The following is a 25,583-nucleotide window of genomic DNA, read 5'->3' as shown; positions in this document are numbered from 1 at the left end:
AATGCAAAGTGAAAGAAGCTGAACCAAAAAAAACCCATGATTACAAAAATATAAATGAAAAAACAATCGCAACAAAACATTTAAACATATTGCTGAATTATATGGACCACACTTTGCCCAAGGAAGAGATTTGAATAGTCATCTCATCAAGCTCGTTTGCAGAACCAGGGAAACTAAGACTGTTTTATATTGCATATAACATCAAACCTTTTTGATGTCTTATTTTTGTGAAATTTTTTTTCTCTTTCTCTTTTAAAACAAATTATTATTATAAGGGATAGCTTTCTTTGAGGGGGGCACTAAAAAATGGATACCTATAGCTGATTTAATGTAGCTGATTTAAAAACAAACACACAGCAAAATTTCATTTTTAAAAAGTACTGATAGGAGAAAAGTGTTCAAACCTATAGAAAGAACTAAAGGTAAAAACCAGTGTAGATGAATAGAAAACAAAGAAGGAGAAAATAATAAGATTCAAGTATATGATTTTTTTTAAAATCAAGTTCAGAAAGAGTTTAAACTTGCCAGATACTGATCATTATACAGGACAGAAAATAAAAAATAAACAAGTAAAAAAAATGCTAAAGTATGAAATGTTTAAAAAAAGAGTTGGGTGGATAATTATCAGAGATTGTGAGGATAGCTATTTAAGTAAAAGGGAAATATATCTTTAACATGGAAGATGACAAGTAATTAAGAAAGGAATAAATTACTTTTAAAAAGAAACTGATAACAATATAATTCCACAAAAGAAAGAATTTTCTAAAATGGGAATTACAAGGACTCTGTTAACCCTGGAATGTACAATTTACAGCATTGCAAGTGACCAAAAAAAAGTGGAGTTTATAAATGACTCATCATTTTAAATTAAAAGAACAAGTCAGTCTGGTTTCTCTTTGTGCTAAAATTTTGAGTGTTCCTTACACAGTCAAAGAATTTTAGAACTAGAAGAAAACTCAGAGGTGAACTAATCTGACCCCTCTCATTTTACAGATGTGGAAACTGAGGCCCACAGAGGCCAATGACTTGCCTGGTTAGCAAGTGGTGAATGAATTTGCTTCACCTATACATGGTGATGTGACTACATCTGGAGGAGAAAAGCCTTATTCTGTGGCATTTTATCAGTGAAATTATTTTACAAAAATGGGAATGATGATGACAAAGCAATATAATTCAAGGCATAATGACAGCATGATAATACAAGATCTCAAGTATGATACTTCTACAAGGAATGCAAGAAATCAAAACTGTTTTCTTTAGGCAGATAAAATTAATAGGAATTTATGTAAAGTATACAATATTCTGAAAAGAATAATAAAGATCAGTATTACAGACCTTTTTAGGTGTATGTCAAATACAAAAAAAAAGACATCATATGAACTTTAATTAAGGGAGACTTGGATTGTAAAAGAGCAAAGAGGCTGGAGAGTACCTTATTCTTTTGGAGGAAATTAAAATTGATGCAATGGGAACAGCTAGTACTGTTTTAGGTTCAGAAGAAGAAGATTATTTGAGGAAATGAACAGAAAAATTTAGACTTTTTTCCTCCCTTTCAGGCTTAATATTATTGTACCATAATTTCCATGTGGGTAACAGCTATAATAGAGTAATAATAGTGCATCCTTTCATATGCAAACATGATAGTATTGACCCATCACCAATATAGCATATGTTTTCATTCTGCATTGCTTTTTATTAACATTTTTATTTAAAGTTTTGAATTCCAAATTCGGTCCCTCCCTCCCCTTTCCCACCCCCCAGACAGTAAGCAATCAGATATAGGTTATGCACAGTTATATAAAACATTTCCATATCAGTTATTTTGTACAGAAAGAATATGGAAAACATAGCATGCTTCAGTTTTCATTCAGTCAATATAAGTTCATTCTGTGGAGGCAGATAATACATTCATCATTAGTCTTTTGGGATTGTCTTGGATCATTGTATTGCTCAGAATAGCTGTCATTCATAGTTCTTCATAGAACAATATTGCTGTTATTGTATACAATGTTCTCCTGGTTCTGTTCACTTCACTACTATTAGTTCATCTGAGTCTTTCCAGGTTTTTCTAAAATCATCTTGCTTGTCATTTCTCATAACACAGCAGTATGCCATTACCTTCATATACCACAACTTATTCAGCAATTCCCCAATTGACTCCTCAATTTCCAATTCTTAGCAATCACAAAAAGAACACCTATAAATATTCTGTTTTTACAAACAGGTCCTTTTCCCTTTTTTAGATGTCTTTGGGATATAGACCTAGCAGTGGTATTGCTGGATCAGAGGGTATGCATGGTTTTATAGCCATTTGGGCACAATTCCAAATTGCTCTCCAGAATGGTTGGATCAGTTCACAACTCCCCCAACAATGCATTAGTGTTCCAGTTTTCCCACATCCCCTCCAACATCCAACATTTTCCTTTTTCATCATATTAGCCAATCTGATAGGGATGAGGTGGTACCTCAGAGCTGTTTTACTTTGCATTTCTATTATCAATAGTGATTTAGAGCATTTTTTCATGTGTCTATAGATAGCTTTTATTTCTTTTTCTGAAAACTGCCTGTTCATATTCTTTGACCATTATCAATTGTGGAATGACTTGTATTTTTATAAATTTGACTCAGTTCTCTACATATTTGAGAAATGAGGCTTTTACCATAGATAATTGTTACAAAACTTTTCCCCCAGCTTCCTGCTTTCCTTATAATTTTGGTTGCATTGATTTTGTTTGTGAAAAAAACTTTAATTTTATATAATCAAAATTATCTATTTTACATTTTGTAATGCTCTCCGTGTCTTCTTTGGCACTAAATTCTTCTCTTATCTATAAAAAGATAAATTATTCCATGCTCTCTTAATTTGCTTATGATATCACCCTTTATGTGTGAATCACTACATTGAAGATGGATTTGCATCACTCCATTCCGACATTTAGCCTTTTACTTAATCTTGCCATGAAGAAAGTACATATTTGCAAGATTTCGGGTTCAGGTTAAGGTATAGTCTGTAGCCATGGAGGACAAATGGCCCACTTGAGGACCAAACATATGACCTAAACTGAGCCATAAAGTCCCATGTTCTAAATAGTTGAATAAACCAGCTGGTCTAGTGATCAGTTCAAATGTTTTCAACCCAAGACTAATTAGTTGCCTCTGTTACATACTATGTGCTATTTCATTCTTCAATTAATTCATCTTTTTTCTTTCAGCCTTTACTGAGTTCCTCTGCCTATGTATTTTGCTTTTCTATCTCCAGTTCAAATTCTTCAGGGCTATCTGAAACAATTTCTAAATGAATTTATGGTGCAATGTAATCATGTCTAGCATAGAAAGCACATAGTGTATAGTAAGTCCAAGGATTAAATATGCTGTATATCACATGTGGTCTTTTGAAATAAAATGTACAAGGTAAATAGGTTGATTATCTCCTCCTAAGGAAACACCATTAGAAATTATTAAATTGATTAAAACTCAGAAAGCAAGAATTTATTAAGTACCTATAGATTCAGAAGAATAAATTATGATTCCTGCCATTAATGAGATCACAACCTAAATGGGGAAACAAGATAGTCTAACATCTAATGTGGAGAGCCTCTATAAACTAGTTAAGCCCATAGAGTTCTCTTTCTGTCTTGAATACTTTCAGTGTTTATTTTCTGTACCATTTATTGGGCAATGAAGTATGTGCACTGTTGCATTCAGTTTTTATTTTTTGGGGGGAGGTGAGGGCAATTGGGGTTAAGTGACTTGCCCAGAGTCACACAGCTAGTGAGTGTTATGTGTCTGAGGCTGGATTTAAACTCAGGTCCTCCTGACTCCAGGGCCAGTGCTCTATTCACTGTACCACCTAGTTGCCCCAGTTTTCACATTCTTGATTACCTAAATTGAACCTCTGGTCAGTCCTATGTGATTGCTCCTTACTACACAGAAGAAGGAAAAGAACTTGTTATAGCTCTTCTGTTGTTGTATTCAGCTGATGCTCCCTTTGAGGCTCAGGTCAAGTGCTGTCTTCTACCAAATGCCATCGCTGAATCCTCCAGTTGTCAGTCAGTCAGTCAATAAACATTTATTAAGAATCTACAAGGATGAGTTCACAACTCCACCAACAATGCATTGGTGTTCAAATTTTCCTGTGTTTTCTCCAGCATTTATCATTTTCCTGTTTTGTCATGTTAGCCAGTCGGATAGGTATAATGCGGTATCTCAGAATTGTTTTCATTCGCCTTTCTCTCAATAGCGATTTAGAGCATTTTTTCATATGACTATAGATAGCATTAATTTCTTCATCCGAAAACTGCCTGTCCATATCCTTTGACCATTTATCAACTGGGGAATGACTTTAAGTCTTATAAATTTGACTCAGTTCTCTATGTTTTTTAGAAATGAGACAGTGTGTCTGAGACTGTCGGAGACATTGGTTGTAAAAATTCTTTCCCAATTTTCTGTTTCCCTCATAATCTTGGTTGCATTGGCTTTGTGCAAAAACTTTTCAATTTAATGTAACCAAAATAATACATTCTGTGTTTCATAATGTTCTCTATCTCTTGTTTGGTCATAAATTCTTCCCTTCTCCATAGATCTGACAGGTAAACTATTCCTTGCTCTCCCAGTTTGCTTATAGTATCAGCCTTTATGTCCAAACTACAAAGGTTTTGACTTTGTTTTGGTATAGGGTGTAAGATGTTGGTCTATGCCTGGTTTCTGCTATACTATTTTTCATTTTTTCTGGCAGTTTTTTTTTTATCAAATAGTGAATTCTTATCCCAGAAGCTGGAGTCTTTAGGAGAAAAATTTGCAACTATGCACAAAGGGCTGTAAAACTGTGCGTACCCTTTGACCCAGCAATACCACTTCTTGGTCTATATCCCCAAGAGATCATACAAATGGGAAAAGGGCCCACATGTGCAAAAATATTTATAGCAGCTCTTTTTGTGGTGGCAAAGTTAGAAACTGAGGGGATGCCCATCAGTTGAGGAATGGCTAAAGAAGTTGTGGTATATGAATGTAATGGAATACTATTGTGCTATACAAAATGATGAGCAGGTGGACTTCAGAAAAACATGGAAAGACTTGTATGATCTGATGCTGAGTGAAGTAGCAGAACCAGGAGAACATTATACACAGTAGCAGCCACATTGTATGATGGCTAACTTTGATAGACTTATCTCTTGTTAGTAATGCAAGGATCTAAGACAACTCCAAAAGGCTCATGATGGAAAATGCTACCCACATCCAGAAAAAGAACTATGGAGTGTGAATGCAGATCAAAGCATATTGTTTGCTTTCTCTCTCTTTTTTTGTCTTTTTTCTTGTGGTTTCTTCCATTGCTTCTAATTCTTCTTTACAATATGACTAATGTGAAAATAAGTGTAATATTTATATATATTTTGAGCCTATATCAATTTACATGCCATCTTGGGGCAAGGGGATGGGAAAGATGGGGAGAAAATTTGGAACTCAAAATCTTATAGAAGTGATTATTGAAAACTAAAGCTAAATAAATAAATAAATTTAAAAAGAAGTCTTAAAGGTACAAATCTCTGTGCTAAGTGCTGGGAATACAAAGAAAGACAAAAAATAAAATAAAGCATTTGTTTATGTTCTCTTTCCTCACCCCAGGAAAAAAATTACTTTGAATTTGTTTCTTATTTATTTTTTATTTACTTCTGTGTATATTTGTTGTTTCCCTCAGTAAAACATAAGCTTTTTAATGACAGCTTTTAAAAAAATCTTTGTACTGACATGACCCAAAACATAGTAGATGCTTATTAAATACTTGTTGAATTGCACTAAATTTATTTTTCATTAGCTTCCACACATATGTTTGTCTCTCCAGCTAGACTGTAAGCTTATTGATGCAGAGATTATGTTTTTATATTTCTTTTAACAAAGACAACACCTAACAAAGCACTTGGGGCATGGCAAATACTCAGAAAATGATTGCTGATTGACAGAATATTATATTGACTTTTTTAGAAAAGAAAATATTTATTTTTATAAATTTCTGCAGAAACTGAAAAAGAAGTTTTTAATATACTGGCTAGAAGCCAACAAGCATTTATAAAGTGCTTACAATGGACCAGATTCTATGCTTGATGCTGAAGATACAAGTAAATGCAAAAAGACTGCCCTGCCCTGCCATCAAGGGATTTATACTCTTTTTTAAAGTTTTTATTGAGATGTAGATAGATAGATAGAAAGATAGAAAGATAGATAGATAGATAGATAGATAGATAGATAGATAGATGGATGGATGGATGGATGGATGGATGGATGGATAGATAGATAGATAGATAATAGATAGATAGATAGATAGATAGATGTAGATATAGATATAATACAACATCTTAGTTTTCCTCAACATCCTTCCCCTTCCCTCTCCCAGAGATCCGTCCCATATAACAAATAGTATTTTTTTTAAAGGAGGAAAACATTAGCCTAACTGATCAATGTATTGAAAAAGTCTGAAAACACAGGCAATCTGCAAAACCTATGTACATCCTTCTTCCACAAAGGAGTGGATTGGGGGTAGTCTCTCATATCTTTTCATTCATGTCATGCTTAATCTTTGTAATTTTGCAACATTCACTTTCAGTTTTTTGTGGGAGCAGTTCTTTCCATTTGCTTCGTTGTATTAACTTTATATATTGTTTTATTGACTCTGATTACTTTATTCTGCATCAGTTCATGTAGATCTTTCCGTGTTTCTCTGTATTCTTCACATTCATAATTTCTTATAGCACAGTAATACTCCATTACGTCATATTCATTTTTTAAAGGATCAGATCAGATTTGAATAGGTGAAGAAATTCTGGTTGGCGTGCTGTGAAGTTGTGTATCAGAAGTATGACTATCATCCAGAATAAACGCAAAACCCCAGACTGCCGATCTTTGCCTCTATGAACATTCTTTGCTTGCCTGAAGATGCCATTGACTACAAAGTAATGTTTCAACATCAGAAGTCTTCAACAAGTTATATATATTTTAAAAACATTGTTTTGTGTGGATCCATACACAGAAAACAAGAGGAGGGCAGTCAGAATAGACCTTAAAAGCAGACCATAAGGAGCCGAAGAAACTGGGGATGCTTACTTTGAAGAACATAAGATTTCATATGAAGTCTAATGAAGGACACAATAACTGTCTTTAAGTATTTTAAAGATTATCATTTGGAAGAGTGATTGGATTTACTCTTCTCTGCCTCAGAGGGCAGAATTTGGAACACTGGCTGGAAGTTACAGAGAAGATTTTGGCTCAATGAAAGGAAAATACTCTTATCCAGTTAGAACTAGCCAATATTAGGATGGGCTGCTTCAGGAGATAATGGATTCTTGCTTACTAACGGTCTTCGTAAAAGGTTGGTTGACTTCTGAGTTCTATTCTTGAAAGTTTTCTAGGTAGGTGTAGTTTGATTCTAAAATCTCTTCCAACTCTGAGATTTTGAAATTCTATGAGGCAGAAATGTCAGGACTTCATTTATAAATGCGCCCATGGTTACTCTTAAGATTCATATTGTTGGGTGTGCTTTGTCCTTCGTTCTCAAAGAGGACCATGATATCAGGGAGATGATGACATAACTTGCAATTGATTTTGATTTGAGTGAGGGAGGGCTGTGCAAAGTCACCAGCCTCACTTTCTCCTCCAGAGCCATCTGAGTCCCATCCAGTGGGATTCATATTATAGATTCTAATTATGATATTGCTGATTACTATGTGGATTCAAGTATATTGTGGGATGACTTATGTCCAATAAAACAAATGGCCTGGTGAAAGCCTCAAACAACAACATTTATTAGGCACGTATTAGTTGTCTCCACTTTCTTTCCTCCACCATTATAAAAGATTTCTATTTAATCATGTGAATATGGATGATAGCTGGGAAGAGAGATACGGGTAAGGAATTGCTTCATCTGAAAATCCATGGGATATGAAAAGTGAAATCTGTACGTCTGCTGAATTCATTCCTTTTCTAACATCATTCAAAGACATTGCCCCAGTGTCCCCAGGAGCTACTAATGATCCAGGCAAGATAAAAGATAAAAGTATGGAAAATCTACTGTTGCATTGTGTAGGTTCTACCACATATCCCCACCCTCTATTCTATAGGCCTCCATATGAACTTCAGGGTGAAAGGTGACAAAATTTAATGGGGATTCAGAAATTATATAGGGATTTCAAGATTCTCTACTCATGCTTGAAGTCCTTGACTGATCCTGAGATCAGCAATATAATTGCTCAATAAATACTTTTTAATTTTTTTAAATTTTATTTAATTTATTTGTACTATATTTTAAGTTCCAAAATATCTCCCTCCTTCCCTACCCCACACTAGAGAAGGCCACCATCTGACACAGATTTCCTATACACACACACACACATACACATACATATGTATGTGTGTATGCACATATGTATACACACATGCACATATATATATATGCATGTGTATATGTACATATATGCATACACATATATGTATGTATGTGCATACATAAAACCACACTATGCCTACTTTTATTTATCAGTTCTTTCTCTGGAGGTGGATAGCATCTTCCATTCTTCCATGTAGTTGATTTGAATATTTATGACACTCAGAATAACTTAGCCATTCACAGTTATTTTTCAAATGATACTACTATTAACTGTATACAATATTCTCTTGGTTCTGCTCATTTCACTCTTAATCATTATGCAAGCCTTTCCATGTTTTTCTATGCTCAAGCCGCTCATTGTTTCTTACAGATGTATTCCATCACAATGATATACCACAACCCGTTTGGTCATTCCCAAATTGATGGGTATCCCCTCAATTTCCAGTATATTTCTTAATCGTGGAGATTTTTAAAATTCTCTCATCTATTGCTTAGTAGAGGATCCGTTTATTTCCCCACCACCACCACCACCAATTAGACTGTAGGTTCTTTGAGGACAAGGACCATATCTTATTTGTCTGTAGAACTTCTCTAGATTAGTAGAGTAGGTTAGTAGAGCAAGAAATAAGCATTTGTATAGTGCCTGCTATGTGCCAGGTACCTCACTAAGCACTTTAAAGATGTTATCTCATTTGATAACAGGAATTACAGGAATTACTACACATTTGTTGAGCAAGTTAGTGAATGAATAAATCCACAGACCCTGAAAAGCAATATTTACAATAGAAAAATTAATACAAAGCTATCCTAGTGTGAATCTGGAGGAAACACTTTTAAGATTTACAAAAGAAAAAAAAAACTTCTTGTACATGTATAGCATTTATAATAGGTTGTATTTGCTTTATGCAAAAAAAAAGAAGTATAAGAAGTGGTGGAAAATTATTTTCAAAATCAATTCAGTTAATCTGTAGAAAGGCTTTTATTTTTATTTTTTAAAAAAATGCTCTTGTCAACTTGAAAAACATGGTCACCATTTTCTATTAAACAAGTTAATAATAATTTCAAATGTCTATGTTATGCTAGGAGATACTATGTGGAAAGCCCCATTAATGTTAGATCAGGATTAAACTTGTCAAAGATGAATATCTGTCATTAATTAATATGCAGTGGTTAGTTCATACATCAACTAAAAAGATTTCTTTCAAGAGATATCAGAAAGCCAGATAAAAAAGTCAAAGAAAGAGACTTTATTTCTGCACCCTTTATCTAAAATATGAAAAGTATCCAGTCATGCAACTTCCTCCTGAATTCATATGTAAAATGGGTCAAAAGAGAAAAAAATTATCTTATGAAAGATTGTTATGAGCTTCAGATTTGCTGGGTTGGGTCAGTTTCTGAATGAATTAAAATTTTAAAGCATTTTGTGTATATGTGTTTGGGTGTAGCTTGTTTAAAAATTCCACAATTTCTTAGGTAAACTCTGCCCCATTTGGGAACAGGCCAGGCCAGTTCAAACACAGAAGACATGAAAATCTGGAAGGCTGCTATTTCTGAAAGAAAAATTCTTTGCAAAAAATCCCCAGTTACATGTCAAAGTTTTTATATGTATAAAAGCAAATTTTAGAAAGTCACAATACAATTCTAACACTAATGGGCGACTTTTTATCAAGGAGAACAGCAGACAGAAAATCCTGTTCTATATCATTTTTTGTAAGAGAATTCTAAAAATGTACCTGAAAAAGTAGGCCTACAACATTTACCTGAATTTCAACTGAGATGATATAGACAAGGGTTTCTTAACATTTTGTGTGACATGGAAGTATTTGTCTTTCTGGATACATCTTTGTGGTACAGTGCTGGAAGCAGAGTCAGGACGATCTGAGTTCAAAGTCACCTCAAACACAATCTTAATGTGTGACCTTGGGTAAGTCACTTAACCTCTGTCTGCTTCTATTTCCTCATCTGTAAAATGGGTTGGAGAAGGAAATAAATGGCAAAGCACTCTAGTATCTTTGCCAAGAAAACCCCAAATGGGGTCATGAAGAGTCAGACATGACTGACATGATGCAACAACAGCAACAGCCTTCCTATCAATCAATTGTTATTTCAATGTTTATGTTTACAAATCCACTGAAAGGATCCATAGCTCAACTTCTGTCCCTAAAGTGAATAATGAAGTTTACTTCCAAAGGGTACTTTGGAAACAGACATTTCAGAACAGTTGCTGATTTACATTTACAAAGAAATTTTCCTCATAAGGAGTTCCCCACCATGATGAAATAGCAGATCAGGATCCCTCCTTTTTCCCCCCAACAAAAACATTCACCATCTGTAACTTGTAGTCATTGGGGGTACTAGTGAGTCTTTATGTTTTGCTTAGGGTCACACTATTAGTTTATATTAAAAGTTAGTCTGTTAGTTAAAAAAAACACTTTCTAAACAGTTACTATGTGCAAGACACTGTGTTACTCTATCACTGACAATTTCATTATTTTCTTGATCAAAAAACATATAGAGTATTTCAAAATTCTTAATAGAGTTTTAAGCTATTAAAACTTAGAAGAGCAGTATGAAGACATCATGATAAAGGAAAGAATATTAGAGCCATTTGATACTGGAGGTGTCTAGAGGAGCGGGTTGACTTGAGTAAAATATGTTCTCTACACTAGGATTCTCTAAGTTTTTGCCCACTCTCGAACTGATGTGTTTGTGGAAGAGTACTCCACAAATCTATAGGGAGAATGTTTTATAGCAATTGTTATAATGATTCCATTTTAGTAAATTCCTTTGCTTTGAGTTCATATTGTCTACCTATTGACTATTCAAACTAAGCACATCTTTGGGAGGTTCATGAGCTATAGTTTTAGGAGCAAAGACCCATGGACTTCCTGTGAACCTGAGGTAACAGTTGTTTTCCCAAGGGACCCAATTTGGGACGAGGGAGATGAAACTCCTGGAGGGAGTTCTACAAGCATATGATATGTCGTTTTGCACTGGAGATGAAAAGAATGCTATTGTCACTGTAACATAAGAATGTGACTATTCTCAACTAGTTCATATTTGTTTAGACATTGGCCTGTGGTTTTTCCTGTAAGCAATATATGTTTTCTGAATAGTCAGAGGGACTCTTCTGATTTATGAAAGCCATGACATAAATTAATAGAGCAAAATAGATAACCAAGGACCCACATCAATGGTGAGGGCAGTGTTATTATCCTAGATCATAAACTAGAGCTCACTTATGTAGAAACGAAAGAAATTAGAAGGGAAAATACCAAACCTTTCCAGTTCACCTAAGCTCAGGTCTGCCGTATCTTTTTAGGGTAACTTCTAAGACTCCGTATATAATCCATCCTGAATCATATAATCAGGAACAGCCAATGAGAATCTATCCTTACCTACTGACAAATGCAGTTGGCTAGACAAATGCAGTTGGCTAATGATATGCTCAAATAGTTTTCTTTGCTAAAGGTACTAGACCATTTGATCTTCAATGGAATAACTAAGGAGACATTATGAAGGACAAAGAAAGCTTAACAATTCTGGCTAGTATTTCTAAGTCTCCCCGAACAGCCTGTTCCCCTCCATTTTTAAGACACCTGCATAGAAAAAGCACTAGATTTGGTCACATTACCCATGTTTTACTCCTGCCTTTACCACTGACTAGATGTATCATTTTGGGTAAACCATTTCTGTTCCCCCAGCCAATCTTTAAAATGGGTATGGGAGAGAGTATGGTATAAAGGATAAAGAATTGACTTCATAGTCAGGAGAACTTGGTTTCAAGTTCCACCTTTGGCATATACAGATTGTTTGACTCCAAACAATTCACATAAGCACTGAGGTGTTTAGAAGCCCCATCTCTACCATTATAAGCTACTGAGCAACTGTAAATCTGAATTGGTAGTTCATTACTGGGAGTTCCCTATGACAAACCTGGTCAAAACGAGAGAGTCAATCAGTCAATAAACATTTATTAAGTACCTCCTTGTGCCAGGCACTGTGCTAAACTCTGGGGATAAAAATGAAAAAAAGACAGTTCCTCCATTTAGAGTCTAATGGGAAAGCCAACATCCCAAAGGAAGCTGGAAAGTGGGGAGGGAGGAAGATATCCCGTTAAGAGCATGATGGAGAAGTCAAAGAAGCTTAGCAAGATGGGAAATGAAGAGATGGCTGGCTGAGGTACCTCCATAAATGGAGTTTTGGGAGAAGCTCTTCACTCTGCTCTCTAATCAGTTGGGTCCCAGGGACGGAAGGTACTGATGGAGTGTGAGTACAAAGGCTGACTCGATCTTTGAGGACAATGAGGTTTTTGAGGGCATGATAAAAATCGAAAAAAGTGCAAGCAGGTAGGGGGGAAATGAAAAAAATATTAACTGAACTAACTACTTCAAGTATTCTGAGTAAGAGGTAGAACATCTAGGAATAAAAATGTATTATCACCTCTTTGGTGCATTGCCCTAAAAATTCTAAAGCAAAACTAAAAGGCACTGAGATTTTTCTTCTCTGGGATTTCTTTTTAAGATTTTAATTTCAAAGCTCACCTCAGCACAGTCTCCAATGAGTTTCTAGAATGCCTCAATTCATAAGAACTCAGTACTTAGAACTAGAAGAGACCTTAAAAGTCATCAAGTCCAACCCTATAAATTTATAGATGAGGAGACTGAGGTACCAGTGGGTTAAGTGTCTTTTCCAGGGTCATAAAACTAGGAAGTATCTGAGAGATGATTTGAATTTGATCTTTCTGACTCCAGGCCATTACTACTACACCAGTACACATAGCTACTGCTTTCTAAGTGCGTAGTTCGTAGATTCTTACTATTTTCGGGATCTTCCAAGGGTTTTTTTTTTGTTTTTTTTTTGCTTTTAGGCAATTGGGGTTAAGTGACTTGCCTAGCGTCGCACAGCTAGTAAGTGTTATGTGTCTGAGGTCTGATTTGAACTCAGTTCCTCCTGATTCCAGAGCCAGTGCTCTATCCACTCTGCCACCTAGCTATCAACGGGCATTTATTAATGTACTCCTACGTATAAGCTCTTTTCCTTAGGTATTTTTGATTCAACCTCCTTCAAAGCTTCCTAACACTGAAGTGTTGATTCTACCAAAACAATTGAGTGCTTCCAATGATTCTAATGGGCTGCGGGTCCAGTTGCAGGAACAATGAGAAAGCCATATATCACAAACTGTCTTAGTGGAGAGATTTGTTGAAACGACTGAAGTGTATGTTTTCATGAACTTCAACTGATCCTCTGCTGTAACTCATAATATTTAGGGGGATTTCCTTTTGTCTCAGTAGGATGTAAACCACTGAGGGCAGGGACTATTATTACTTTTGTAGTAAGGGGGAGAGAGGGAACTGGTTATTCTGTATCACCATCTCTAGTGCAGTGCCTTGAGCATTACATAGTTCTTTAATGTTTGTTGAATGAATTCTATGTTGGGTTCCAGTTTGTTGATAAGTCCATGGTCCAGTGATAATGAAGTTATGTGCAATTTCTTTGAAAAAATCTGTTTAAGAGGAGAAAAAAACAATCTTCTAAAACCAACTCCTCAGGACAGCTACTTCCTTTGCTATAGCAGAACTTGGTTATAATTACTCATCATCTCATTCTCACTCTCTAGGAGCTTAATTTGACATTGAACTTGTTCCCAGCCCCTTTCTGTAGTAAAATTGTAGATTAAAAAAAAAGGAAGATGAATAATGAAAAGAAGAAAAAAGGGAAATGATTGGACAATACAAAGGAAAAGATGTTGCTACATGTTTACTCCCACTCTTTTCCTACTCCAAATTACATATTTTTGCCCAGCGATTTATTTTTAGCTGCCATGGGTTATTTGAGAGCTTAGATAGGACTCCCTCCTACCACCCACATTCCTCAGAGGGAAGATTTGCAGTGTGCAGTGGTTATTGAAATGTTTTAGATGGGGATAGGACTGTGGAGTTGAAATTGACATTTTTATTTAATAGCTAAGCAAAAGGACTATTAAGAGACCCATGTGCTGTCCCAAAGATAAGACAAATAGCACAGACTCAGTTGTTTCTTTCTTTGATTGTTTTTCCTAGAAAGTACAAAAACCAAACAACAAAGAAAAAAACACAAGATACTTCTCGGAGAGAAGAAAACACTTCCTGTATTCCTTTACTGAGTTATTTACTATAGAGACTTCTTTGTAATCAGATCAATAAAGTATGTATCACTAATCACTAGGATACAGTAATAGCTGTGGGATCCATTTTAATAGAATATTGGTTATAGTGACATTGTTGCACTTTAAAAAATATATACTGCAAACTCTTCCTCCCCTGTCTGTGTCGCAGATATTGTTTCCATCCTGTGATTTTGCCCTGTGGAGGCAGAATTGAGTTTTGTAATTTCAAGAAGTTAATTTGGTTACTACATTTCGAGTTACCACATCTGTAGATTGTGCTTTGAGGGGGAGTAGTATTTTAACAAGTTTGAGGTCTTTACCTTGTTATACCTTTAGGAAATAAGTAGTAGGGCTTAAGTAATGATGCAGGAATCAGAGTAGAAGGAGGATTTGAAAGGACTTTGAATCAGTATGCAATTGACAAATGGACTTTGAATCAGTAATAAATTACTCAACAAGTGTTTATTCAATTCCTACTATGTGCCAGGCATTGTGCCAGGTTGTAGGGATATAAAAACAAACAAATGAAAAAAGAAATAATCTCTAGTCTCAGAAAGCTTACATCCTATGAGAGGAAGTACTATATACACATATAAATATATACGGGCTATAGAGAGAATAAATTAAAAGAAATACAAGGATTTGAAATGCAAGGTATTTAGGAAACGAGTACTAGCAGTTATAGAGACCCTAGAATCATAGACACAAAACTTTTAGGAACTTCTGAGGTCCTTCCCTCGAGTTTCACCCTGTCATTTTACCAATAAGGAACGTTGTTTAATAGTTTCAATCCTGCCGACTCTTTGTGACTCTATTTGGAGTTTTCTTGGCAAAGATACTGGAATGGTTTGCCATTTCCTTCTCCAGCTCATTTTGCAGATGAGGAACTGAGGCAAACAGGGTTAAGTGATTTGCTCAGGGTCACGCAGCTAATAGTGTCTGAGGCCACATTTGAACTCATGAAGTTGAGTCTTGCTTGGTCTAGGTGTGGCACTCCAACTTCTATGCCACCTAGCTGCCCCAAAGTAGAATACAAGCACCTAAAAAACTGAGACTCGATGTCAGTTATGTTCACGACACTTAACACATTGAACTTTCAATAACTATTCCATAATATCAACATTTTATATTGCCGATGGGTTTCACCCTTTCTAGAAGATTATTTGCAATAAGACACTTCTTTCATATTTCCCCTAAACTGTATAATTCAGAAATTTGTTATTTTTTAAAATCATAATAATGCTTTGCATTTACATAATGCATTATGAGATAAAACATTTTATCTACATTATCTAATTTGATCTTTCCAAGGTTCCAGGTATTGAACTTAAGCAGTTCAATAGTGTAGCTTTACACATTAGGAAGTTGAAACCGCAAGAAATAATGTCCCAGACCAAAAGCTAGACTCAGGTCTTAGACTCACAGGATCCAGGAGCTGGAAGTTACCTTAGAAACCATCTATTCCAATCCCCCCATTTTATAGATGAGATGATAGAAGGTGAAAAGTCAAAAAGACTTGCCTGAGGTCATACAACAGAGGGCAGAATGAGGATTTGAACACCTGCATTTTTTTTTCTGTACTGTATGAGGTCTTTCAACTCAATATCCACTACTCGTTTTGCCAAATCACACTTGGAAGGAAGCATTTAAAAATCAGCTCAATTCTCCCTGTTTTTGCTGGTGGGCCCTAAAAAGGGTGTGAATGAGATGTCTGCCTTTTACATTTCTCTCTTTTTTTTTTTTTGCTAGGCAATGGGGTTAAGTGACTTGCCCAGGGTCACACAGCTAGTAAGTGTTATGTGTCTGAGGCCTTATTTGAACTCAGGTCCTCTTGAATCCAGGGCGGTGCTCTATCCACTGCCCCACCTAGCTGCCCCCCACATTTCTCTTGTATTGAGCAGTAGAGCATTTTTGGCTGAGGATACTTACCAACGACATTAAAAATAGAGATTTGGTCCAGAAATTCATGAACATCCAATAGCCTCTTAAATAGGTTATGTGTCTATTTTCAGACAACCCATTGACTAAAAAATGTTTATTGACTTTGACATGGAATTATTGACTTAACTGGCTGATCAGTTATTTTTTTAAAAAAAATGTGTTGAAATAATTTCAATCACTTCCATAGAGAAGAGTTATAGATAAAGGGAGGGGCCTGGTAATGGAGGATGGAGGTGGGAGGTGGACTACAGGGAGGTGGATCTACAAAGAGTAGATCATCTCAGAGTCAAGAGGTCTAACTAGACAGTATGATTTACTAGAAAAACTGCTGGACTTGAAGTCCAGAAACTTGACTTTGAATTTGTGTGACCAGAAGCATGATATCCAACCTCTTAGATTCCTAGTTTCTTCTGTATAATGGGGATGGTCCTACTCATACACTTTATCCCACAAGGTTATTGCCAGTAAAGCGCTTGACAAATCTCAAAATGTTAGATAAATGGGAGTGATTTTTCTAGTACTAGATCTGCACTTGCCAGCTGTTTGTGACCAAGTAAGACAAGTCATTTGAACTCTTGGGGCTAGAGTTTTCTGACCTTTAAAATGAGGAGATTGGATCATAAAAGCTCTAAACCTCCTTCTGAATCTATAATCCCATTAGAAGCCTGGGTCCAACCTTACATAGGGATTCTTGTTGCTGAAATCTTTATTGGATAATGGCTATGAGTAAGTAGGTCATGGTTTGTGTGTGTGTGTGTGTGTATGTGTGTGTGTGTGTGTGTGTGTGTATTTATTTAAATTCTTACTGTCTCTGTCTTTTGGTCTCTCTCTGCCTCCCTCCCTATCTCAGTCTGTCTCTTTCTGTCTCTGTCTGTCTGTCTGTCTGTCTGTCTCTTTCTCTCTCTCTCACACACATACACAGGATTCCTGCTTTACTCTTTGAACAAAGACTACCATCACTACAAGTCAATATCCCCACTAAATCACCTGGGCTACTGAACTGGGAAGAAGGGTAACAGTGGAGATGCAGTGTAGTTCACTACTTCATGCTTTCCTATTTCTATAAGCATTCCCTTTAAAAAAAAAAAAAGGTAGACAACTCCACCAAGAGCAAGGTAGTTAACGTTTCCATCTCCACTTTTGCCTCTGGTTCTCTAAGTTCCTGTCTCCATCCTTAGCCCCCTTTCCCCCTTGGAAACCAGGAAATAACACATGTCCCATATTACAATGTCAAGCTGTTGCAAAGATTAATGAGGTGTCAAGAACATTGGCATTGCGTTTTAATTATCATGAATTGCAGTTATTTCTTAAAAGGACTATCTCAACATGGCAAAGGGTATGGTTCATACACCTTCAGTTTGTGGCTCCCAACTGGGCTATAGGTAGGCTCAGCTTTCCCCTCGGCTTTTGCCTCCTAATTTTAAAAGCTACCTTCTCTTCCTTGCGAGGCGGCAGCGGCAGCGGCAGCAGCAGCAGCAGCAGCAGCAGCCGCCGCCGTCTTTATTCCCAGGTGAGCTGCATTCTCCGAGGGAAATACCAGCCAGGAGATTCTCTCAGAGCTCTTGGCTAGGGGAATACCCCCTATCGACAGCATCAGCATCCGCTAGGATGCAGGCGTCCATCTCCCACATGTGGCGAAAAGGAGGGAGGGAGCCAGACGGCATCCATGCCCCATCTCCAGATCTTGCATGCATGTAGCTACAGTGAATGCTAGTGCGTGCCTGGGGTTTCCTTTAGCCAGAAGAAACAAAGAGTATGGAGGAAACATAGGTCTGTTGTTTCAGAGTTCAGAGTGAAGAAGGCAACCTGGAGCGGGTTGTGGGGCAAAGGTGGATAGAGCGAAGAGGTAAATTAAAAAAAAAATAAAAAAGTTGGAGTAGATTTGTAGCGGGTAATCAATAGTGTAGGAGGGTCTAGCTGTTGATGAACAGACTGGCATCCAGCCATGATGCACTGCGAGAGTGAGCGGCTGTTCCCTCGATCTGAAAGCCTAAAAAACCGGAAAATATTCTGAACAGTAGGCAGCCCCAAGGGGAGATAGAGAGACAGAGGGAGGAGGGCACGCAAGTGGCCGCGCACTCCACACACTCTCTAGCTCCGACCAACGGAGCAGAGGCTGCGCTGGGGGTGTGTGCATGAGGCGGAGGGAGGGAGATAGTAGAGGCGGGGAGAAGTCGGGCGCCGGGGCTCCGCCGGCTTCCCTCGGCTGCTCGCCGCCTCCTTTTCCCGGTGAGCTGAGCAGCAGAGAATGAGGCACAACTTCAAGGGCACCAGAGGAGAGAGCGCCTCGCACTTCTTCCTCCGCGAGCTGCTGCTGCTGCTGCTGCTGCTGCTGCGCTTTCTCTGATCGCAGCGGGCGGGTGCGAGTGCTAGTGGTTGTGTGTGCGTGTGTGTATGTATGTGTGAGTGAGTGAGTGCCTGTGTGTGTGTGTTTGTGTGTGTGTGTGTGAGAGAGAGAGAGAGAGTGTGTGTGAGTGTGTGTGCGTGCGCGCGCGCTCGCGTGTGTGTTTCCTCTTCCCCAGCACACAGGATTTGCCGCTGCCGCCGCCGCCGCCGCCGCGGTTCGCCTCTGCCGCTGCTGCTCTAGCCCGCTGTGCATGGGAGTCTTCCTGGGGTGTCTGGGCTTTGTGTTTTCCCAACAAACATGATCAAGGCTATCTCTTCCTGATCGGGATCTATTTAAAGGAGGGAGCGAGGCGTCTTTCCTACTACCGCGGAGAAACGCACCCTGGAAGGAAAAAAAAAAGCAATCACGCCCCCCCACAAAAGCAGGTAGGATCACACGGTGGGGAGGCAGCCAGAAGGGAATCCTGGCATGAACTGTCTTTTATTTTGTCATAGCTCCCGTTAATATTGCATTTTTATTCCCTTTGCCCTAGCCTCCCCCCAACCCCCCATGCCTCATCATCATTCTTATTGCCAGTATTTTATACAGCAGAACATTAAAAAAATGTGGTGGCTCTCCTGGATTTCTCAGGTAGTAACGTTGGGGCGTGTGTATCTGATGGGTGTGTGTATGTGCGTTTCTTCTGTCTATCTGTTTTGTGTCTGTCTGTCAGTGCTGGCTGCAAATGAGAAGTGGGGAGCAGGAAAGATGCAGCATCCTGCGAATCTCTGGCTGAGCTCAGGCGAGTCAGAGCTAGGCGAGGGAGTGAGCCCACCCTTAATGCAGGGGAAGTGCAAAACCAAGTCTCTATGCAGTCTTCCGCACCCCCAGCTCTCAGCCACTTCTCTGGGGGTCTCCCTCCACCCCCAACCCCAGGTTCCCAGCACCCTCTGTTAAACGGAAACTGGGCTCCAGTATTCCATGGGGCTGGGGTAGCAGTAGGAGAGTGTGTGGGGGGTGGGGGGGAGAACGAGATGATGATAGAAAGACTGGAGGTGTGGCAGGAGTCAGAGAAGATGGAAAGCAAAGAAACATTGCAGGAAAGCAGGCTGAAGGGTCCTTGGTTATGTATTATGCCATGATCTGAGTTGGGAATTTTACACACACACACACACACACACACACACACTCTCTCTCTCTCTCTCTCTCTCTCTCCTCTCTCTCTCTCTCTCTCTCTCTCTGACATCTTCCCCGGGGAGAACAGAAGGGAACTTTACAAGCTGAGCTATGCACACATGATCAGTCACTGGGGCACAGCGGGCTGAGAGGGAAATGGTATTGGATGGATTCTGTGATCAGGGTACATACTTCTTGGTAAAGGTTTTGCCTACGGAAGGAGGAACTAGAAGATTTTTATTTCAGGAAGGGTGGGCTGAGAAATCAAGCTGCTGCTTCTATGCAATTTCTTGTATTCCCTCTCTGCTGCATGCTGCTAGCCCTTTGATGAATGGCTTAGAATAGCCATTCGTATTTCCCTCTCCACCGAGGTGTCAGTGGTTGACTTGGGGATAAAGGGAACTCGGAGATTTAGAGGGAGGACAGTGGAGTGATCCAGAGATATGTGAATATTGCCTTCATTTTACTTAAGAAGAAACTCAGGCTTTGCTCCACATAGTGGTATGACCTCCCTACACACAGACACATAGGCACACACATCAGTCCTTTTCTCCAGCTAGCCACTTGTGGTTGTGAATGCTGTAACAGTACAAACTTTGGAGAGAGAGGGAGAGAGGGAGGGAGAATTTGGGAAGAGGGTGATAGTGAGGGAACCTATTTATTTATTTTTACTTAGACCTGTTGGAGCCGCTAATGGCATCCTTATGAAGAGAGGAAGCCCTGCAGGTGGACATTCTGATTGAATTTCACTGAGTGAATTTCTTGAACCAATCCAAGATAAATTATTTCAAAATGCACTAGTTCATTAAGGACAGGGTTTGTGAAAGTTAAACTGGATGCAGGCAATTAAAAATGCACACTTGTGCATTTTGTTTCTCTCTGTGAAGATTTTCCTCTGTGAGATGGGAGAGACTTTGGGATTTTCAGAAAGCAATAGCTCTTTATTCCTACTCTCCTCCCCCATTACACACCCAACCACACACACTCTTTTTCAGCCTGCAAACACACAGGATCAGGCACACACACACATACAGACTACTTCAGAGAGCTGCTACTGCAGCAGCAGCAATTCAGGGAAAGAGGAAGGGAAATCTGGCTGAGGTTCTCATTCATTTAGGATATGAAAAGGGAGCCAGAACAAGGGTGATTGGTTTTAAGTTCCCCTTTCAAATCCTGTGGCACTTGGATCCAGCTCTCTGGGTTGGCTGTCTTACTCAATTTGTGGGTTAGATGTGTGTGGCAGTGGGAGGAAGGCAGAACTAGCTAGGGCTTTGCTTGATTTCGTGAGTGACAGGGTGGGAGAAGACCTATTTAGTTTAATGAAAGAGAGAGAAATGAGATTTATAAATTCTGTTTGGAAAAAAAAATGGTCCATTTAGCTCAGAGTCATTTTTAGCTAAGAATTACCCTCTTTAGTATGAGGATGAAAGAAGCCTTAACCTTTCCTAACAGCTTTTTTTTTTGGTCTTTCATAAGAAATAGAGCAATTAATTCCCAGGGGAGAAGGAAAGAAAGGTTGGGCAGTGGTAAGCTGTCATTTGTTGATGAACTGGTGCACACATGAAGAACCTCACTGGAGGATGGAACACATAATACAGGGTCCATGACAATAAGTCTTCTTCTAGCTGTGTTGTCCTGAAAGCTTGGGATGGATGGGAAGACAAACCCATTACAGGAATATGAAAGCTTATCTTTGTTCTTTTTTTTTTAAGGGAGAGATCAGATGAGAAAAGAATAGCCAGCGACCCTATTGCCCATGCAAAAGAGAAAGCATAGTAATTACAGGGCTTTAGTTCCAAATAAAAACTAGAAAGAAGGGAGCTGTGGTTAGTAATGATAGAGGACTATTTGCTGTGTTTTATTAATTGATTTTTCAAGCTTACTAAGGTTTTGTTGTTGTTGTTGTTTGGGGGGGGAGGGTGGAGGAAGAAGTAATGTCTTCCAGAGAGAGCTTTAGCATTTAACAAGCTATATTTAACATGTTTTCTATCAGACAAAAATAGACTTTTATTTATCTTGCAAAGCAAACTCATGGTTCCTTTCCTCTTGGTAGTTAATCTGTTTTCTTTGACATAATAAATAATAAGAAAGACACTGCAGATCTAATTAAGCTGTAATTCCTTTCTAAAGCAATGTGGCATTAATACTATTACTAATTCCATTAAACAGTACCTAATTTGGCTCTGTAGATGTAACAGTGCAGACTTAGCTCCCAAGCAAGTTCATTTTCATTCTTCAGTATTTGCTTGTCCCCTTGTTTCAGCTGGGTGAAAATAGCTCCTAATTGAGGATGTCTTCTCATTGGGGTAGAGGAATGGATGCAGGTAAGGAGGAAATCTCATTTCAAGAGAAAGTAGACTGCCTTCATGCTGTAGTAATGTTGAAGACTCAAGCAGAAAGAGACCATATTTGAAAAAAGCAAGTCACATTTAAATGAATAGAATATAATTCTTATGCTATATGAATTTCATTTTGTATAATTCACAATACATTTAGTTTCATATTATGGTGCTCTTCTTTATCTTAATATCCCCCTCCCATACACATTCCCCTACACTTTTCCCCAAACCCTTTCTGCCCGTTCTTTTTTTTTGATGACAGATATCTCCTATTCAGCTATCCTAATTGGTTGTCAAACCCTCCCCTACTATGGGATCTTCTGGTTTACCTTCATCAGTTATCTTTCTACCTGACCAAACTCTCTTGCTCCCTCTTGTGGTAAAAACATTTCCCCAATACTCACTAGCTCCCCAAATCTGATCCTTTATAACATTTGATACTTTTGGTATTAACTGATTAGTATTACCAGGTAAAGAAGACAGTAGATTTTTCAGGTAGCTCTCTGTCCTGTTTTTGCTGAATGAGGGAATTCCACTTCCGTGAATGTCCACTTGGAGCTCTGTGGTATTTATTGCTGTGTGATGGTCCTTTTGCAATAGCCCTACCCCACATCCCCTCCCCAAAAAATCGTTTCGTCTGCTTTATGCATGTATGAAGAGTGAGCCCTCATAATACAATCAAAAATATTTTGACACCTCAAACTGATATTATATTTTTATATGCATGTTGAACTTCAAAATCTCTTAAAAAAAAGGAAACTCTAATAATACATTTATAATTTCTAGTTCTTTTACTCAAGGATATTGACTGATTCAATTATACAGAAGAGACACTCTTGAACATAAGAGAATTCAGAGCTTTTCTCACTAGTGCTGTGACTCCTTCTGTGTTGAATGCTTTTTAATATTCCTTCTTTGGTGATTCCCTCACATGTCATTTCCATGTTAAGATTTCTTTTACGTCTATTCAGCCTAGAGAGAATGTCACTAGGAATCATTGTAGCTTCTTTGCCTCTTGTATTTCAGACAAACGAAATATCTGTGACTGGAGCAACACCCCCAGATAGTTGGGTTGGAAGAAAAGTCATTGTGGTCAGGTGTGGTTCTATGCATCAGCAGAGTAAAAACTGTCTATGTAAGATGATTTGAGGGGTAATAAGAATTCGCACTTAACTTCAGAATATATCCCCCATAGGTCTGTCATGATGTCTGAAATTGGGAGATTATAGAGAGTAGACAGAATCCTGTTAAAATGTAAACTTACTAATTTGGAGGGAGATATTATAAATATATTGTCCTGCTTTTTGGAGGGGTAGGGTTTCATCAGGATAGGCAATGTGAGGTGTGTAAACTTCCTCCAGCAATGTAGATGGTCAGCATGCCTAGATCAAGTGACTTTTACATAGTCACACAGCTGGCATGTGTCAGAAGCATATATGCCTAATTATAAAGTCAGCCTGCTTTCACTTTTCCTGAGTGTGTCTTATTAACCCCATTGGTACCTCTTAATAAATCTAATTCCCCAAATTCCAAATATCTGTTCCAACATGGCTTTGTTTAGGGGGTTACTTTGCTGTCATATTGTAAGGAGCAATACTTTTCCTGATTCTCCTGGGGTGGTAGTGCCTTTCTGTACTCCCCCCCTAAAAATTACCTTATTTTTTTTCCTGTGATACTTTTTTATAGGTACATGATATAAGCTCCTTCGGAGTAGAAATTTTTCATTTTATCTCTGTCTTCAACTTCTGGTATGGTCATAGGCACTTAATAAATGCTCATTGATTGACTGATTGAAAGTCACAAGGAAATGGAATTCTTGACAGCTAAGCTTTGGGGGGGGTAAAAGACCCTGTGTCCTTGAGGCCACATATGGCCTTCTAGGTTCTTGGATGCAGCCTTTTGACTGAGTCCAAGTTTTACAGAACAAATCCTTTTATTAAGGGGATTTGTTCTGTGAAGTTTGAATCCAAACTGATCTGGATACTTCCCAGTTAATGAGGTCTCAGGTAGAGTATTCTGGAAGAGACTGGGATAGAAGGGAAGGAAAGTCCTAGTCAGTCAGCCAGGTGGATATTGTAAGGACACTTAATTGTAAGTGTACATTAAATTGTAATGCTCACTTACGTTGGTGTCAAGGAAACAAGAACACAAGACAAGATAGGGGACAAGGACAAGTACCCTTTATAATTAAATTATCCCGTGAGTGGGTGATATCCAATAAAAAGTCAGGCTTTTCTGTTGACAGTTGAGAAATCTTTCTGTGGTATAAGTGACATCCATAGTCCCCTCAAACAGTCTGTCAGTCTCTGTCTCTGTGTCTCTGTCTCTCTATCTCTCTGTCTCTCTGCGTTTAATTTAATTGCCTTTTAGATTGTCTATCTGTAGCACAACAGTAATTTACTGGTTGAATGTAATGCATTGTGCTTCCTGAATGTCAGAACATGATATGCAGTTAAACGGATAGCACAGTAAGGCAGCTGACGAAGTCTCATCTTTCTGACTACTTGCAAGACTGCCCTTATTTTGATCATGACACAGGGAACCCCTCCCCCCAAAACAACATGTTGGTTATTTCCAGTGAGGGCTACTCTTACCCTGTAGTGATTCAGGACCATAGTAAGAGGAGTGAGGCCTTACCTGAAGTAAATCTTACTGTATACACTTCCTCCCTAGACCATCTTGCTCAATATTTCAATGCAGACAAAATCTAGTCAAAGTGGACATAAAAGAAAATTTTGATAATACTACTGGCCAGCTCCTGGGAGATCAAAGAAAGAAGAAAAAGGCCCTATATGTACAAAAAAAATATTTATAACAGCTCTTTTTGTGGTAGCCAAAAAAACCCAAAACCAAACCAACCTGGAACCTAAGGGAGTGCTCATCAATTGGAGAATAGCTGAACAAATTATGTTATACAAATGTAATTTATGCATAAAAATGATAAAAAAAAAAAGAATGGTTTCGGAGAAATCTGGGGAGACTTTTGTGAACTGATGCAGTTTGAAATAAGCAGAACCAGAAGAAGAATTTATGCTATAAGAACAACATTGTCAAATCAAGCAACTTTGAAATACTTAAGAACTCTGATCAATGCAGTGATCAACCTTTATCCCAGAGGAGTGGTGGTGAAGAATACTACTCATCTTTTGACAGGGAGATCTTAGACTCTACCTGCAGAGTGAGACCCAACATTTTTGAAAAAGCCAAAGAGGGAATTTGTTTTGCCTAAACGTATTTATTTTTTGCCTAAACGTATTTATTACATTGATTTTGCTTTTC

The 25,583-nt window shown here is 38.1% G+C and overlaps 1 protein-coding gene across 7 annotated transcripts in view; it reads left to right on the top strand.

Annotated features, from left to right (window-relative positions):
- SLC8A1 (solute carrier family 8 member A1) overlaps positions 1 to 25,583 on the top strand; it is a 510,067-nt gene that overhangs the window by 54,246 nt on the left and 430,238 nt on the right. For 5 of the 7 annotated variants that reach the window (XM_078149489.1, XM_078149488.1, XM_078149485.1 and 2 more), the window contains exon 1: positions 18,615 to 19,235. The exons of 1 other annotated variant lie outside the window; for it this stretch is intronic. The gene's annotated coding sequence lies outside the window, so the exon portion shown is untranslated. Of the gene's footprint in view, positions 1 to 18,613; positions 19,236 to 25,583 lie in introns of those variants that run through there. One more of the 7 variants, XM_078149486.1, reaches the window with a different exon arrangement.

The sequence above is a fragment of the Phascolarctos cinereus genome, unplaced genomic scaffold (assembly GCF_003287225.1).
Source record: "Phascolarctos cinereus isolate Bilbo 61053 unplaced genomic scaffold, phaCin_HiC Scaffold_2;HRSCAF=192, whole genome shotgun sequence".
Taxonomy (NCBI): domain Eukaryota; kingdom Metazoa; phylum Chordata; class Mammalia; order Diprotodontia; family Phascolarctidae; genus Phascolarctos; species Phascolarctos cinereus.
The sequence above is the reverse complement of the archived record's forward strand: the minus strand, read 5'-3'. Positions and strand labels throughout refer to the sequence as shown.